The sequence below is a fragment of the Myotis brandtii genome, unplaced genomic scaffold (assembly GCF_000412655.1).
Source record: "Myotis brandtii unplaced genomic scaffold, ASM41265v1 scaffold174, whole genome shotgun sequence".
Lineage (NCBI taxonomy): Eukaryota > Metazoa > Chordata > Mammalia > Chiroptera > Vespertilionidae > Myotis > Myotis brandtii.
In genome coordinates, this window is record NW_005356437.1 from 736826 (window position 1) to 742825 (window position 6000).

The window sequence follows — 6000 nt, forward strand, 5'->3', positions numbered from 1 at the left end:
AATCAATAAAATATATTTAAGAAAAAAAAAAACATTTACACATACTAGTTTCTGTCCTCATTGTACAACTGTTTTGAAAGGTATCTAATAATATGTGAAAATTATTTACGAAGTTTTTAAGTACTTTATATCAATGTGTTATTACACTTCATTCTGGCTTTTACAGACCGTTTCATAACTTACTTAATCAAAACAGGACAGAGTAAGATGAAGATTTCTAATATCTCAAAAAAAGAATATGAAAATTAAGATATCACATATTTCTGTGTCTAAAAATAGTTTATCTGCCCAGCCAGGTGGCTCAGATGGTTGGAGCATCATCCCATACACCAAAAAGGTTGTGGGTACAATCCCTAGTTGGGGCACATTCAGGAGGCAACAGATCAATGTTTCTCTCTCTCTGTCTCTCTAAAAAAAATCAATAAACATATCCTTGGGTGAGGATAAAAAAATAATAAATAAAATAGCTTATGTAATTGTTATGTAGCTTTTGCAAACACAAAACAAAAGTTAATTATGAATCCATATAAGACTAATTAGAAATTTCCCTCCAGATATTTCTAATCAGATTCCTAGTAAGCAAGGCAAAATGAAGCTAGTACAGAAGATCCACCAGCTTGGAAGGCCCACCTACTCAGAAAGTTCAGTTTTCAGTTTTTGGACTAAGGTTATATTCTCAAAAACAAAAGTCCAGGTTATTACCTAACTAGTACAGACCACTCAGAAAAACTGGGTGGTTTTTTTTTTCTCTTTTCTTCATTCTCTTATATGTACCACTATTTCACCTTGGCTCCTTCCTTTGTTTATTCTTCTTTTAACTCATCTTCTTCATGCTTGTTTCAATGAGTAAAATCTCTGGTTTCCTCTTATTCTTTTCTTATTCCCCACCCTTTTCATCTTTCTTTTCCTTTTTTACTTTTCCCTGTGACACCTGATAATTACCCAAGATATTATTCTACTAGAGGCCCGATACACAAAATTTATGCATGGGGGAGGGGAGGTGTCCCTCAGCCTGGCTTGCACCCTCTTGCAATCCGGGACATCCCTCTCACAATCCGGGACCCCTTGCTCTTAACTGCCTGCCTGCTTGCTTCTTACAGCTTGGCTCACAGCTCCTTAGCGCTGTCCCGGAGGAGGGAGAGGCTCCCACCACTGCCACTGCGTTCGCCAGCCGTGAGCCTGGCTTCTGGTTGAGCAGCGTTCCTGCTGTGGGAGCGCAGTGACCACCAGGGGGCAGCTCCTGCATTGAGCGTCTGCCCCCTGGTAGTCAGTGCATGTCATAGCAACCGGTCATTCTGGTTGTCTGGTCGTTCCACCATAATGGTTGCTGGGCTTTTATATATAGATAGATAGATAATCCTGTAAGTCTGCAGTATTAAATCAGTAGGGTTTTAAGATACCCAGTAGATATCATTATCCCATTTATGTACAACTACTGAAAAATGTATATGGACTCCAAATGGTGTTGAATCCCACTCTCTCCCACTGAGGTGAAATCAATTTGAATAAACTGTGTGTCTGAATTACAGGGAAATATACATACAGACTAAATTATTCTCCTATTCTGGTACCAACCATACCCAGATATTTATCTTTACCTGTTAATAGTTCAAATCAAGTTAATTTAAGTTCCAACTACTGACTTCTGCAAAAGTTATAAGAACCAGAAATGTCTGGTTTTTCTCCCAGAAAAACAGGTTTATATGAAGGTGGCAAATTCTTATCCCTAAAACAAATTGTCTTCTTTACAGCCATAAACTTGGCAATCATTGACCTAAATTATTATCCCAACAGGTTGGTACCTATTAAAAGATTATATCAACTAACTCTGTATTTGAGGTTAATTCCAGTTTTCAGAAAGTGCTGCCAAAGTCTAGCATTCAATAGACAACTAACTAGATTTATTAGACAAAATTATTCATTGCACCAAGTGAAAATAGGCATTTAGTACGTAACTGATAAGTACCACCTACCAACTAATAAGAACTTATTTCTGAGATGACTATTGGAAATGTAATTGGTATGAACAATGTTCCATTTGTTCAGTGTAGAATGATATTCACATCTTATTCTACAGCATATATCAAGTTGAAAGCTAATGGTGCTAAACTTTAAGCAATTTTTAGGTTGGCTATATTATGCATGTTGGCACTCCATGCTTATGCCACAGAAAATACAATAATTTAAATTATCAGCAAAAATTTTCAATTCAGCCTTTCCTTAAAAATGTATGTATTTACATCTATAATGAAGTTAATTTAAAAGAGTTCATGTTGCCTGGCCAGTGTGGCTCAGAGGTTGAGCACTGACCCATGAACCAGGAGGTCATAGTTTGATTTCCGGTCAGGGCACCTGCCCGGGTTGCAGGCTCAATCCCAAGTATGGGGCATGCAAGCAGCAGTCAATCAATGAATCTTTCTCATCATTGATGTTTCTATCTCTCTCTCCCTCTCCCTTCTTCTCTCTGAAATCAATAAAAACATATCTTTAAATGGGAGGAAAAAAGAGTTCATGTTATAGGAATTTGCTTTATAGAAGGCTTAACTTGAATATAACTATTCTGTATGTCAAAGTTCACTTGTATTTGTTTAACTGTAGTAAGAGGTGGGTATAGCAATCTATTCTAGTGCTATTCTAGTTATCTAGTACCAGCCCAAAGTAATGACAATGGCAGTGTCTTTTATGAATAACAAAAATGGATAGTTCAACGTTCTAATGATATTTGTAAAGATTAAATAAAAATCAAAAGTCAATTCTTGCCCTAATCCAGAAATATAGCACATTTACAAAGATACTGTTACTCTAAAACAGGGTTGGGACCTTTTTCTGCCAAGGGTCATTTGGATATTTATAACATCATTCACAGGCCATACAGAATTGTCAACTTAAAAATTAGCCTGTTATATTTGGTCAAACATTTAATTAACTTACTCATAATACCTTGGCAGGGCCAGACCAAATGATTTCATGGGCCATGTGGCCCATGGGCAGGCCATTCCACAGCCCTGCTCTAAAGGTATGATTAATGCCTTATAAAAAAGACATAGAAAGTTGACACCATACTGAAGTTTGGAGAGTCTATCCATGCAATTAGCTTTTTTTTTCATTTATTTTTATTTTTAATTTTGTTTTATTGCTTAAAATATTGCAAAGAGTAGTACATATTGTCCATTGGCTATGCTTATATGCATGCATACAAGCCCTTCAGTTAATCTCTTACCCACCCCCCCCTCAACCCTCCCTGGCCTTCCTGCTGTAGTTTGACAGTCTGTTCGATGCTGCTCTGCCTCTGTATCTATTTTTGTTCATCAGTTTATAATGGTCTTTATTATCCATAAATGAGTGAGATCATGTGGTATTTTTCTTTCATTGACTGGCTTATTTCACTTAGCATAATGCTCTCCAGTTCCATCCATGCTATTGCAAATGGTAAGAATTCTGCCTTTTTTACAGCAGCATAGTATTCCATTGTGTAGATGTACCACCATGCAATTAGCTTTTATGTCTTTCTTAAAATACAGGAGACAATCATTCATAATTAAATTAGCAAGAAATAACCGCTATTATTATTTTGGTACATTTCTTCTAGTATTATTTTGGCATATTTCTTCCAATCTTGTGTGTTTGTACACATACACATATTAACAAAACTGGTGGCATAACACAAATTTTTCTCTTATTTTATCATATGCATTTCTCCCATCACTATATATCCTTCTAAAACATGCTAGTGTACCTATGAATATGCTCTTATTGGTTATTTTTCTGGTATTACAACACTTAAATGCACATCTTGTAGAAAAGTCTTGGTACAGAGCTCTGATTATTTCCTTAGACAATTCCTTTAAGTGTATTGTTGGGTGGCTCAAAGATTAGGAACATTTTTAAGGCTCTTGAAAAGACTGCCAAGATTCCCTCGAGAAAGGGTACACCACTTTATGGACTCTAACCAAAGAGATGGGAGTGCCCCACCTCTCCATACAGTTCCTGACCTTACAACAGAGCCATACTTATAGAGCTTAATAAAAAAACAAGGTATACTTTACCATATCTATCCAAGTTTAAAATATAAAACAGTTTAAGGCAGTTACTATTAGTATGTGTCTGTGTATTACAGATATATATACGAAATATAAATGTTATGGGGAAGGAATAAAATAGAAGTACTGAGATTAAAAACACCTTAGAGATCATCTAACTAAGCAAAGTGAAAAAAGGGATACCTCCTTTCCCCCCATCCCCAGATTTCTCAATCATACTCAGCAAGCTAGGCACAGGATCTAAGTTTTCCAATTCTTACATCTTAGAACTATCCAAGAAGTAGGTCAAGAATGTAGTACCCTCATTAATAAAATGGAGAAGTTTAATCATGGGCTCTCTAAATCCCTTATAAAATTCTATGACTTTTACAATTTAGGTTGTAACAGGTTCCCCAGCAAAGGGGAAAGAACATTGAACCTGCTTCTAAATACCTAGGTTTATCAGGGGTGGGGAACATCTGGCCCGAGAGCCATATAAGGCGAGAAAAACCATTTGGTCTGGTCCTGCCAAGGCATTAGGGGTGGGTTAATTAAATGTTTGACCAAATATAACAAGCTAATTTTAAATTGATAATTTTGTATGGCCCACGAATGATGTTATAAATATCCTAATGTCCCTTGGCAGAAAAAAGCTTCCCCACCTCTGGTTTAACTACCTGTTTTACCCTTCACAGAGTAAGGATTTTTATAGTACCTCCATAATGTTCTTGGAAAGATTAAGTGACAATCTTGTAAACTGCTAAACTATATAAATATAGAAGTTTAATTACATATGTTTACAAACACTGTAAATACATTTAAAGCATTATGTTCAAGCATGAGTGTATTACCCAAGAATGTTCCTAAAATAGAGGTGGACTCTTGAACTGTAATTTCAAGGGAGAGCATAGAAAGTATTACATAGGATAACAGCTACAAAGCAATATCATGAAAATGGGCATATCTGAACAAAAGCTGTAGCAGAAGTAAAGCAAGGTAACCAACCTATCATAAATGTAGAAAATGAAGAGAATAATCTGGTACGTTATGGAAAGACTTAGCAGGGAGGTTTAGTACATCAGCTGGTGCAAAAAAAGATGGTATTTTTAGGGAAAGATGGGAAAGCCTGAAGAAATGTATCTTCTCATTGTGCAAGATAAGTATAACCTGTTCATCAACAGCTACATCAAATTCTACCAAAGGGAGTGAGTGCCTATGTAAATGAAATTCTGCTTTTAAAATATCTATTATATAGTCAGAAAATCCAAGCTCTGTTGTACAAGCTCTAGCAGCATGGCATAGAAGGAAAAAAAACTTATAAAAAAGCAAAATGCTGCTGAAGCCTCCCTTTTCCACTGCAATATAAACTTCTGGATTATAACACATTTCAGGCAATTGCCACATAAAGAATTTCCAAATCTGGAATCTTTTTTTTTTTTTTTTAGGTTTGATAAAATATTTAAAGACAAAAGTCACCCATGAGGGTACATCTTACACATTTTTAAAAGGTTCTGGGCCTAAAGAAAATGTGAGTTTTTCTTTTTTTTTTTTTTAAATGTAGGTAAATGTAGTTTACCTCTGTCCCTGCAAGCAGGTGTATTCTTCTGGGTTACTATCTCCCAGGTTGTGACTGACAATCAAAGGAGGCTACTGCAAAGAAAGAACAAAGAAGAGGGTGTTAGGCATTAATTCGCACAGGATTCTTAGTCTTAACCATCAGTTTTTTTCAATTGTCCCCCACAAACAAAACCAGTCTGCTAAGACCTGGTGAAAGCCAGGAGCATGGGGGGAGGCTGGAGATTTCTGTACTAAGAAGCTTCTCGGTTCTGGTTCACGGTCGCCTTCTCTTTTCCAGGCGATAGGGAGGTGCTGGCAATGGAGCCGAGCAAGCTCGGTAGCGGAGCAGGCCTCCTGGAGGAGATCCACACCGCCCCGGGCCACCCACCGCTCGCCGCTCCTCCCCACCCCCGGTCCCCGGCCC

The 6000-nt window shown here is 37.0% G+C and overlaps 1 protein-coding gene and 1 long non-coding RNA gene across 4 annotated transcripts in view; one reads left to right on the forward strand and one right to left on the reverse strand.

Moving 5' to 3' along the window:
* LOC102246522 overlaps positions 1 to 5981 on the forward strand; it is a 70409-nt gene extending 64428 nt beyond the window's left edge. Inside the window, exon 11 of the long non-coding RNA XR_001361486.1 lies at positions 5875 to 5981. This is a non-coding gene — a long non-coding RNA (uncharacterized LOC102246522). The remainder of the gene's footprint in view (positions 1 to 5874) is intronic.
* TRIM13 (tripartite motif containing 13) overlaps positions 1 to 6000 on the reverse strand; it is a 40286-nt gene that overhangs the window by 8325 nt on the left and 25961 nt on the right. For all 3 annotated transcript variants that reach the window (XM_005863193.2, XM_014537187.1, XM_014537188.1), the window contains one exon: positions 5596 to 5669. The gene's annotated coding sequence lies outside the window, so the exon portion shown is untranslated. The remainder of the gene's footprint in view (positions 1 to 5595; positions 5670 to 6000) is intronic.